The sequence below is a fragment of the Lepisosteus oculatus genome, chromosome 10 (genome assembly GCF_040954835.1).
Source record: "Lepisosteus oculatus isolate fLepOcu1 chromosome 10, fLepOcu1.hap2, whole genome shotgun sequence".
Lineage (NCBI taxonomy): Eukaryota > Metazoa > Chordata > Actinopteri > Semionotiformes > Lepisosteidae > Lepisosteus > Lepisosteus oculatus.
The window spans coordinates 873391-885967 of record NC_090705.1 but is presented as its reverse complement, the minus strand read 5'-3'; the positions used below and the strand labels follow the sequence as shown (position 1 = coordinate 885967).

The 12577-nt window shown below is 47.3% G+C and overlaps 1 long non-coding RNA gene across 1 annotated transcript; it reads right to left on the bottom strand.

The window, feature by feature from the left end:
- Positions 1 to 2188: 2188 nt before the first annotated feature.
- LOC107078678 (uncharacterized) lies at positions 2189 to 5050 on the bottom strand. Its single transcript, XR_001479622.2, has 3 exons — positions 4183 to 5050; positions 2842 to 3257; positions 2189 to 2447 (listed from the first exon to the last, which is right to left on the bottom strand). It is a non-coding gene; the product is annotated as an uncharacterized lncRNA (long non-coding RNA).
- Positions 5051 to 12577: the final 7527 nt, after the last annotated feature.

Genomic DNA, 12577 nt, shown 5'->3' with positions numbered 1-12577 from the left:
TGACATGGCAGCACACCAAGGGAATTCTGAATGGAATCAATTGCACTTGTTACTTTAGTGAGTTTTCCTTTATTCTTGTGTTACAGCGGCCTAGATTCTCAGCTGCAAGCAATTACTGTGAAGACTTACTGAGTAATGGCTTCCAGATTGCTTCTCGATAGGGTTCTAATTGAAAGAGACAATCCTGAGTTTGGACAATGTAAATCCATTTCGGATTCTGTCACGTCAAGGCATTTTTCTTGAAGGGGGATAGTCGTGGTGGTTTGCAAACGTTCACTGCCAATAAAAGCTTAATCTGAAAACAAATTTTCTTTTCAGGGATCGTGTTGGAGACAAAGCGACCACTTTCCTGCTCTGCCCAAGCAAGATTTCAAGCTGCCCTCATTAATAGGAATCAGGTATTTAAAAAACCAGTCTATCTCCAGTCTCAGCTGCAGGCTCAAAGTGTTTCTGCTGAAATGCAATCTGGAAAACTAGTGCGCTGCAGGGTCATTTCATACTGGCTGTGAGAAAAATAGAATATTAGCTAAGATGGAAAACATTGCGTGCATAGCTGGGGAACTGGAGCTTTTTTGCAGCTATTGTTTCATGTCATTAGTGTTGGTTGGAAAGAGAGAACTGAATGAAACCAGGGTGCAGTTATTTGACTGTAGATTCTTTCACCCCACTTTTTTGTCAAAGGTGCTACCCAGCCTATAGGAAACCCAGGGGCTCAATGTTTATATCCCCTTTGAAATTTCTACTACACAAGAAAAAATCATTTTGTACTTTAAATCGTTGCATATGTTGCCTGTATCAAGGGAAATAAAATAATTTCAACACATTACAAATTCTGGTCAAAACACAACAATTTTTGCAATTGTTCAGGGAAGTGAATATGTCCTGAAGGCAGTGTACAGTATATTATATTTCTAACAAGGTAAAGTGAAATGCACGTCTTTCTTATTAAATACATCTAAATACAGTACATTCTGCTGTTAAACTGCTAAAAGACTCTTTTCATGGAATAAGTGACTGGATACGTTTGCATATATTAGTGGAAACTCATTTTTTCAGGTTACCTTTGTCAGTTTTCCAGGTACATGGTGATTGACCTTGGACAAATAATGGGCTATAAACTGCACATCACATCTGAAAATATTCATTGTCAGCACATCTTTTCCATTAAGCCTTTCAACACAGGGCTATAACTCAGGGGGTGTGTGTGCCAGTCAGACAGGCTGGAGTCTGTGCCGGGAGTGATATACCCTGCATTCATTCTTACTGTGACAAGACCAACACAGGCATGCAGGCACAAGGGCCCCAGTGCCTTGGAAACACAAGGTTTGGGCTACGAATCCCTTTTTTAACCAGATAACTCAACTGTAAACAAAGTCTTAATCACAGTCACAACCTAAGGATGGTGCATGTGTACGCCACCCTATCATACTGGAGCAGTCTGAGTGAGGCACCTTCCTCAAGGGTACAACAGCATCTAGGATTCGAACCCACAACCTTCCAGTTTTCCATCTACTATCCCATCACTGCTACCACTGCATGCTGATAAATAATCATTAAACAACACGTAACACCTTATGATTAAGTTCTCATGCGCATTTGAACTGTACTGTGTATTCTGACAAAGCTGGATTTAAACCAGCTGTGGTCAGGAAAGAGCCTGAATTTCAGGCATGCTCTGGAAGGGTCACTTCTTTACAGACCCACATATCCCTCTCAATAGCAGTAATGGGATTTTGCAGCTAAATCTACTCTCCGTACCAGAGACTTTTCTAGTGTTTAACCAGTATATAAAGACTGTCGGCCCTAAAGGTCTCATTTTGCACATCAGCCTGAATGAAATCCAGCCTTGCAAACAGCTGGGTTCCCAGCCCTACTTCTCCTGCATGCTTGCAGTAATAGACAAGGCCACATTTGCTAAAGCACACAATAAGGACTCTGTAGAACTATGAAATCACTCCAAAAATTAGCCTGAGTAAAAACTAACTTGCTACTTTGCTACTTTTAACAGCCAAAACATTTGTAGATACTGAAAGGACATTTATAGTTATGATTAAAGTAAATTATTTATAAAAGGCTGTATTTGAGAATTCCTGTTTCTCCAAATCATTCATGACACCTCACTTGTAGCTGAACAGATCCCTACAATATAAAATACAAGTAAAAACATGCTGCTCGGCTCAGTGAAGGATTGTTTTTTATTTGTTTAATTATATCATAGTCAAAGGAGACTTTGAAGAGCGATGTGTCATTAGTTCCTGTGACAGAAAACAGGCACTGAAACATGACAGTAAACAGAGCAGCCAGTCGAGCCCCAGAGCTGCAATCTCAGCTGATGAGCAGCCACTCCGTGGGAGAGACCACGCAGACATCATTTACATGAGGTGTTTATTGGATTTAATTAAATAGGAATCTGCCATGGATCACAGCCGCTGTGTTAGCTCACTGGTCTGCCAAGTGAAAAAAGAAAGAGAAATAAGACTGGCCCGCGAGAAAGCTCTTGTGCCAATCACAGAGAAATACTGTTCACGTGTGTTTCCAGCAGCTTCTTAAATGTATTGCAAATAAAGGAGCATTGGCAAACACTGTAGAAACTACAGGAGAAACTACAAAATAGGCAAATACAAGGCTGTGACAATGCCCAGCAGATGACATTAAATGTAGACTAAGGCTAGGCGCAGGTAGGAGAACAATAGCTGTAAATTTAAAATGAAAAGAACCGAACCTGGAGCAGAGATTTATGAAAAGACTGAACTTTAACTGAAAAGCTTGCTCCTGTGTTTGGAGGAGTTCTGCCTGAACAGCTCCAGCTACTCCCTATTGCAGCCTTTCCCAGCTCTGTACCTCACGGTCCGGAGTCCAGTAGGAGCTCTGTTCTGAATCGTCAACCGCCGGAGGCAGAGAAGGTGGGAACTGGCCTGTTTTACCCTCCACTGGGTCAGTGTTACCCTTCTGCCAGGTGACGAGCTGTTCATGACTTAAGGAGACGTGAAAGACCCCAAGGAGTGGAGCTGAGAAACTCTGACTCACTTACAGTCCCCCTGTAGCCCCTCTAAAACACTGAGCTGGTTTCACTGGCCATGGAGAACAAGACTGGCAATAAATCACCTAACATTTCAGCTCCACAATCTCGTGGAAGATTCACCCGGAGAGTCCCATGATACGTTCATGCACTCAGGAACACACGATGGGCACAGCACCGTGATCCACCATGACAGTTTGTTTCCTGTGTGTAACAACTGACCCGGAAGATCTTCAGCCTGGAGGAACAGAAAAGGGAGAAGTCAGTCTCCAGCAGCCAGGCTGCACTGCTCTTCCTCAGACATTGCAGCCTGCTGGGGGCAAGTAACATGGTGACCATAGTAACACACATAACAAATCTATAACTAGTGAAATACAGGCATGTGTGGGTCTGACTGTTATTGATTACTCATGCCATAGTGACATGTCTTGGTTTTCAACACTTCCACTGTCCTCACTACGACATTTCAGGAGGAATTTCACTTGCGAACTCTTCTAAGGTGAAGTAATTCACTGCCCTTTTGCAGAGAATCTTTTGATGGAATGGTTTTCACTCAGTGGAAATGGCATCTGAGGTGAGCTTGAGGAAACGTTGCCAGACATATTCAAAGCAGATTATGTAAGTTTGTAAATTCTCTGAATTATTTTGCCGGGCTAGAATGTTACCCTAATCACATTCAAAATTGCCTTGCCACCTTAAATTAATGGTTCGGTTAAAATTTTAAAACTTTGGTATTTCACAACGCCCCAGCCGGCGTATTTCACTCAAGACTTCAAAAAAAGGCTTTAAATCATGAGCCGGTAATGTTCAATTCTTCGAGTGTTTGGAAAAGCTTCCAGCCCACAAGCTTGAATCGATCAAGGCAACATGTTTCATGTGAAACAAACACTTTGTGAGCGCAGTGCCGGGCTTGTCTTTGTCAATTAGTGGCCTGTCACCAGAGGGTGTTGTCTTTTTGTAAACTCCAGCTGTGAGTTGTTACTGCTGAATTTACCCTGAGGAGCAGCTCGCCATATGGTTGATGGGCATTCAGTGCTAAAATATGTGTGGCAGAAATGCTCCTGTCAGCACTAAGTGGGTATAGGTCATGGGATTGAATACTGGCATGTAACCACTTAGTGAGTGTTAAGGGTACTTTGCCTTGAAGCTTAAAAACAACTGACCGTGTATCCAGAGGCACCAATAACTAACACAGCGCAGCTGGACTGAGGGAATCCACAACTCCGTCGCTGATCAGAAAGAAATCTGCAAGGGCTACAGACCAGTTATCTCCACCTTGGGCTCAAGCTTCCCGGGACCTTGGGTTTATTTTCCAGCCCAGGAAGGTTAAAAAACTGCACTCGACAATAGGATGAATTAAAATAATGCAAAAAAAAAACAAATGGCAAGAGTGATTTTGGAGAATCTCGTGTAGGTCCTGAGTGTCTGCTGGATATATATTGTACATGTTGGGTGTATATTAATGGCAGGGTGGCAGGGTGGCATTCAGTGCTGCTTTCTGGGTCCAGCGCTGGCCTGGTGACTCTCTGTGTGGAGTTTGCATGTTCTCCACTGGGTCATCTCCAGGTTCCCTCACAGTTCCCTCCCCCCTCCCCAAGACATGCTGTCCAGGCAGGTCGGCAGCACTAAATCGTCCTCTGCGTGTGCTTTGTGGCTGACTAGTGTCACAAAATGAGTTACACACAGGATATGTAAGGACTCATAACATATGGAAAATGGATGGATATATAGCGTATATACTGTCTAAATTTGACTTTTTCAATTAGTTTTCTGATTCCATTCCCATAGCTAAAGAGTGAGCAGCTTCTTTTGTCCCTTTCTGGAGCAATCATTTTAACTTGACATGAGTCAGCAAATAAGAAGAATGAAAACTTCACCATCATATTCACATCAATTTCAATACCCACGTATCCAGTTCCAGGTCATGGTGGTGCAGAGCCCATCCCAGGAAGCACTATGGATGGGACACCAGTCTATTGCAGTGTATGAAATCCTTTCCTTGAAACACCCCAAAAAACATGTCACCCTTCCAGCCTGTTTCTCCCATTAACCCTGAAACGAAGGACTGCAACAGTCACTGTCCACAAGGCTCTTGAGCAAAACAACAGGAAGCAGAACTAACTTATCTTAATTATTATTATGAAAAAATATAGCTGGTCACCAGGGAGCAAGGGCTCTTCCTCACAGTTGGAAGCCAGAGTCAGAGTCAGAGCCACAGCACAGCACAGCACAGCGCAGCACAGCACAGCGCAGCACAGCACGACACAGCATGGCCAGAGTCAGAGTCAGACCCACAGCACAGCACAGCGCAGCACAGCGCAGCACAGCACAGCACAGCACAGCGCAGCGCAGCACAGCACGACACAGCATGGCCAGAGTCAGAGTCAGAGCCACAGCACAGCACGGCCAGAGTCAGAGTCAGACCCACAGCACAGCGCAGCACAGCGCAGCACAGCACAGCACAGCACAGCACGGCCAGAGTCAGACCCACAGCACAGCGCAGCACAGCGCAGCACAGCGCAGCACAGCACGACACAGCATGGCCAGAGTCAGAGTCAGAGCCACAGCACAACACAGCGCAGCACAGCACAGCACAGCACAGCACGGCCAGAGTCAGAGTCAGACCCACAGCACAGCGCAGCACAGGGCAGCACAGCGCAGCACAGCGCAGCACAGCGCAGCACAGCACGACACAGCATGGCCAGAGTCAGAGTCAGAGCCACAGCACAGCACGGCCAGAGTCAGAGTCAGACCCACAGCACAGCCCAGCACAGCGCAACACAGCGCAGCACAGCACAGCACAGCACAGCACGGCCAGAGTCAGAGTCAGAGCCACAGCACAGCACAGCACAGCACGGCCAGAGTCAGAGTCAGAGCCACAGCACAGCACAGCACAGCGCAGCACAGCACAGCGCAGCACAGCACGACACAGCATGGCCAGAGTCAGAGTCAGACCCACAGCACAGCACAGCGCAGCACAGCGCAGCACAGCACAGCACAGCACAGCGCAGCGCAGCACAGCACGACACAGCATGGCCAGAGTCAGAGTCAGAGCCACAGCACAGCACGGCCAGAGTCAGAGTCAGACCCACAGCACAGCGCAGCACAGCGCAGCACAGCACAGCACAGCACAGCACGGCCAGAGTCAGAGTCAGACCCACAGCACAGCGCAGCACAGCGCAGCACAGCACGACACAGCATGGCCAGAGTCAGAGTCAGAGCCACAGCACAACACAGCGCAGCACAGCACAGCACAGCACAGCACGGCCAGAGTCAGAGTCAGACCCACAGCACAGCGCAGCACAGCGCAGCACAGGGCAGCACAGCGCAGCACAGCGCAGCACAGCACGACACAGCATGGCCAGAGTCAGAGTCAGAGCCACAGCACAGCACGGCCAGAGTCAGAGTCAGACCCACAGCACAGCCCAGCACAGCGCAACACAGCGCAGCACAGCACAGCACAGCACAGCACGGCCAGAGTCAGAGTCAGAGCCACAGCACAGCACAGCACAGCACGGCCAGAGTCAGAGTCAGAGCCACAGCACAGCACAGCACAGCACAGCACAGCACAGCACAGCGCAGCACAGCGCAGCCAGAGTCAGAGTCAGACCCACAGCACAGCACAGCACAGCACGGCCAGGCAGAAAGGCCTGGCAAGCACATCTGACACCAGCTGCCCTCTCCTGGTGGAGGGGTACTGACGGCCCTGCTGGCTGGCCCAGGACAGTCACGGCTGCCATGGAGATGCTACCCCTCGACTCCGCCACAGGAGAGGGGCGGTTGTGGGGGTTGGATGGGCAGGGGACAGCTGCCGTGGGACAAATGAGACCAGCATGGGGCAGAAGCAGGAGCTGCAGAGTAAGCCGTGCTCTCCGTCACCCCCAGACAATTTGATCTCTGTCCCACCGCTTGGTGTCGAGCACTCTTCAGCTGTGCATATGGTCCGCTGTTGTCTCCTTGGCAACAGCACCCTCTCTGTTGCATCACCATGGCGACTTGGAGTACAGACATGAGCCTCTGAAACTTTGTAGCAGCTCAAAAACAGTTTTGTTTTTTGTAGAAACCATTACTGAGCTGCATTATTATGAATTGTACACAGGGCGCAATGCCATCACCACTATAGGACTGGAATGGAGATAAAAAAGCCCCATTGTAGATCTGTCATTATTTTAAACTTTAATGTTAATATAATTCTTAACCAATGCCTAGTGAAAACACAACGTTCTGAGTTTTACAAAGGTAGCTTATTGGACAAATCAATTATATTACTCTTTTCATAAGTGTGTTCTTTGGGATGACTAGATAGTGAGCTCACGGTATGCAGTTTCATAGGAATGGCAGGTACTGAGGATCTGAGGGATTCTTGCTTAAGAATCTGAGTAGTGAGCCGTGTGATAAAAACATGAATTGGACAGTGAGAGATGGGACCACGTCATCCGTGTGTAATGAAGGTGTCCACGGCTGTGATTGAGGGCAGGCTGTCCATGATGGAAGCTGCCCGGAGACTGAGACGTTCTGTTCCAGCGCTCAAAAGGCTAAAAGGCTTGTCCAGAGAAACCAGGACACCAGCTCTGCCAGGGTCAGGCAGAGGGGCACCTCACTGTCTCAGAAACACAAAATCCATCCGATCCAGAGCTGTTTCTGACCTCAGTAACGACAACATGAGAAATTATTCAAGGAAAAAATAACGAGCACCTCAGCTCAATGTGTGCATGAGACCGATCTGCATTTCTCGCCCTCACAGGCTGCTCAGGGGCCAGTGCTCCACACTGCTGTACATCCAAGAGAGCAGAGGGTCACCCCAGCAGCCTGGGATCAGCACACCCACCTGGGGCAGTTTCCTGCAGTAACTGTTTACAGCCTGCAGTAGCTACAGCACGAGAGGTTCCAGGAAGAAGTAACCTGGGCATCGGCAGAATGACCGTAGCGTCGAAAGTGTCCATGTCCAGAGGCTGTGCAGGGGCCCTGTGTGCAGCAGAGAGACAGGCTCGCTGGCGTCAGCGGTCGCCGCAGGGCGGTGAGGTGTGGCGTTCGCTCAGGAGTGGGAGTGAGCTGCTGTGGAGAGCAGCCTCCTTTAACACAAGAACACCGCTGTGCAGCAGGAGGGTAACCTGCTGCTTGTGGTTCAGATGGGTCAAGCCTGATGCTGTACTCAGCGGGCAGTGTTGGCATGTTCGCAGTATGTTATGTTTCATATTGAACATGACTCGTGATCCTTTCATGGATGTTTTATTCACATTTTGTGTTCTTGTTCAACTCTTCACCTCATCTTGTCCATCTGAAATAGGTTCATCTGTTTAAAAGATATGATAATATCCAATGGACCTTTACATTGAATATATATAACTTTACATTTCTTTTGTGCATCAGTGTTCATGGTTGTTAGATTTGTTCACTTCTGAATTACTATTTGACAGTTTGAAATTGATTGAATTTACTCAAAGGCTCTTAAAACTAAATTATCTATTGACAGGAAAATAACTTAATAATTAATAGCAAAGCATATGAATAGAAGAACCCATTGTTTTAGCTTGTGTCTTTTTTTTTCAGAAGAGAAAAGGCTGCTTTTCGAAATCCGGGAAAAGAGAGAAGTGAAACATGCTCTTAAAATGTCATAAAGATTTTAGGATTATCGCATAGTTTTTTTTTTTGTAAAAAAATCTTAAATTGTTTTATTATTCCTTTGCAGGAAACTGGAGTTTATACAGGTTTTATGTGAAATAGGCTCAGGTATGGTCTGTAAGATGTTGGTTATCTTGGACAAGATGGAGGTTCTTGGCTGTAACCACATTTTCCTTCAGGCAGTGAGGAATGACCTGCCATCCTTAGTCACCAGTTGACAGAAGACAATTGGTCAAGGTAACAGTTGAAGCAAGGAAGTGAAGGCTTCCAGTTGGGTTGTTGTTTTTTTTGTTTTTCTCTTCAGGAAGTGAATAGAGCCTCTATCTCACAGTGGTAGAAAGGAGTGGAGTGGAGTGACTGGCTGACTGACTAACAAGCCCATGCACTTGACATGGGTTGTTGGAGAAAGTCTTTTTTTGAGAGGTTTGTTTTGGAGAAGAGACTCTGTGAGACTTCACCATGAAGACTTTGTGAAGTACACATCCATCCCCTTGTTAAGTGTACTTGACCCACTGGTCTGCAGTTCGAATAACTACCATCATGGTTTCCTCAGTGGACATCATTGGACTTGTCTCATTGGATTGATCTATACAGTGCAGTGTTAAACCAGCCACTAATACAGGACAAACACTACCAATACCTGACATTCTTTCATAGACAGCACTGAAATACATCTTTTTATGGAAGTACAAGTCCTAATGGTCCCTGTTTCTGTTTCAATATTAGTTGAAACTGTGGAAATGATAGCTGTACAGAGGACTGCACTGAGAAGGCAGGTCACTTGATCCTACACAGAACTTTGGGTCGCTCTAGGATGAACAGCACGGCCTGAATGCAAGACCCTAGTCTTGTGTAAAAAGACAAACCCCATCTCGTTACAATAGGGTCCAGCAAAAATGCAGCATATTCTAAATGTATATCTATTTCAAACTAGTAAAAATGTGATATGTACACAAAACGTATACATATCAAACTTTTACAGGATGATAGTCTGCTGGGGCTGTTTCACTTAAACCATGGCTAGTAAGTTCCCTCAATTTCCTTCAGGGGCAATAAATGCCCTTGAGGTGCATTTCACACAGTGCTCAGCATCAGGGTCCCGCCAGGGACGCTGGGTTCTCTCCACTCCTGTGTGTGGCCAGTGTGAAATGGATTTGATCTAGGAAGAGACAGGTGTGTCACCAAATCCCTGAACCGTAACCCAACACCCAGGCTTAATGTGTGTGAGGGTGAAACATCTTGCAGACTGACAGGTGTGATGCAGCTCTATCCTGAGGCAGTATGGCTCTGTGAACTGTGACATTTAAGCATTTAATCTAACAGAAGTGTGCTGTTCGCTGGTCTTTTCCTGAAGGAAACAAAGCGTTGCTAGGCGATTACAGAAATGGAAAGTTAAAAAAATGGGGGAAAAAATTGTCATTCAAAAATAAGGAAAATACCTGGTCATTCATTCACAGTCAATGATTAAAGACCTGCTGCTGTTGGACAGAACCGGCCTTCCTGTGAGGCTGCTCCTGAACATTTTCATTTCGAGATGGAAAGAAAGGAGAAGTCATGTCGGACCAATAATCACAATGGCCTCCCCAAGCGTCCTGTTCAAATATTGCTTGGGAACCTTAAAGTCATTTCCTCTGACCTCACACGCAATAAAATGTTTGGAAATGTCGTGAATCATTGCGAGGGCCTGCGGGGTCTGTTATTTGAAATGGCTTCACTAACGGTCACTTTTCAGCAAGGCCAAACCACCAGTGTGGTTACACAAATGCCAGCCTGTCAGGCGCTCAGCATGGCGGAGTGTGAGAGAAGGATTTATGTGCTCACGTCGCCGTGTGCGCCGGCTCGGGGCCTCATGGGAAGGATGTATCCCCTCCCGGTGTCCTGCTGCTCAGCTGGAGCCACAGCCCCCCTGACAGGCACTATGGCAGGAGAGGACCTGGTTTTCACTTTGCAGCCGAGTCTCAGCCCCTCAGAGCGGCCTAAAAAAGCCATGCTCCGAAAACGAATTCTTTGTGAACTTGATACTGATCAGCCCTCTTTTGCATGGGAAAAAATAAATGATCTTTGATTCCAGCTCTATTCCTCAGCGAATGCATCTGGGCAATGACGGAAACTTGGCTCTGTGAGTCTGGACTCGCGGCTCGGAGGATATTTACAGGTGTGAGCAAGCCTGCCGGCCTGTGGAAATAACCGTCCCCCTGAGCCCAGCTGCCTCGCCGTGTGGCAGAACCTTACAGACAGACGCCAAGGGGACGGAGGTGGAAGACGTGAGCTTTCAACAGATCACAAGTGTGTCCTTTTAAACAGAAAAGGCCCACCTGGAGCAATCAGACTTCTCCAGGCCCAGTATAACTAATGATATCACCCGTCAAGGAAACGGCACACAGAAACAGCCATGGAGAGAATCTAAGAGAATCCCCTCTCCTGCAGGACACTATGCCTGGGCTCCACAGCGCCACCCGCAGGGGGGGGGCACACGTGCGCCAGCTGTTTCCCTGGCGAGACCAGTGCTCATCTCTCTGATCCGACTCGCCTAGGCAGCAGGAAGACGCCAGGCCCCAGAGCACCAGCTCGGGGGGCTGAGGCAGCCACCACTCCTGCCAGGCCTTGATCTTAATCACCGCACAGAGTGAAGCATTTCTCTTCCTCCACAAAGAGATGTGTGATGTTGATTTTAGGTTTATGTTTATTGGGTTGTGCTCAGACTATAATTTGATCTCCAACGAGCTTGTAATCAAGGCCTTATTTTTGTAAACACGTATAAACCAGCAGACCTTCTGCCGCTGAGAAACCAAACCTCATTTCTGCGTATTGCTGGAAAGCCTGCAGCTGGGGCCCGAAGCAGAGAGAGTGCTTCCATGTGTCTACAGCCGCCCGTCAGGCCTCTCCGGTCGTCAGGCTGTGGATCCAGGAGCTCGAGGGGCTCAGCCCCTGGCCCAGAAACCACAGGAGCGCATCACCACCTTGGAAGGACACACACGACTGCGATCATCCAATTTTACTCCTCCGTGAGATTTACAAAATGAGCACACTCTTCTATTCTTCCAAGGATGAACAGGAAACCTTTGTCCTTGATTACGGAGGAGATTTCATGTGTTTCACTTGCAACTGTCACAACAGACAAAAGGGTTGAAAATAACTTCTACAGGGCTTTGCAAGTAATTTAATGGAGCATATGAAACTGTCATGCTAGTCAGTCATTTTGAGCTGTACTCTAAGGAAGACACCACATTCCTGCGCTGCAGCCTGGGGTGATTCTGGTTCTCCAGTGCCCCTGCATCTTCACTCCAGGCTTGAGCTGTGTCCACCCTGCACACGTGTTCAGGCCGATCTCTGGAAACATGTTCCAGAGCAGGACAGCCTTAATCCTCCCCCTCTTCCCCTCACCCGAGCAGGGTAGCGGGCTTCGAAAACACCACTTTACACACTCACTGTCACCCCACATCCCACCCCGAACCCCACTGTCACCCCACATCCCACCCCGTACCCCATTATCCCCATCATCACCCCACATCCCACCCTTCACCCCACTGTCACCCCACATCCCACCCGCACCATGTCGTCAGAACCAGAGGACACAAGTGCATTAAAAACTAACAGGAGGCACTTCTTTCCCCAGAGAGTGGTGGGAGTCTGGAACAAGCTGCCCAGTATTCCTACAGAAAGCACTACAGTTAATTACTGTACATTCATCTACTGTGGAATCGGTGACAATGTAACACAATGTAACTACAAGAGGATCTTTCTCATCTTCAGAGCTGTTTGATTAGCTCCTTTTCCCTTTCTAAACATACTATGTTTATGTGTTGTTTGTGATTTTTGGTTTCACAGATATGGAACAACTACAGTATATCTTTTCAACATGGTTTAAAAAGGACACCATACCTGCTAGGGATTCTGTACAGCTCTGACTTCTTTAGAGTATCACATTTAACATCC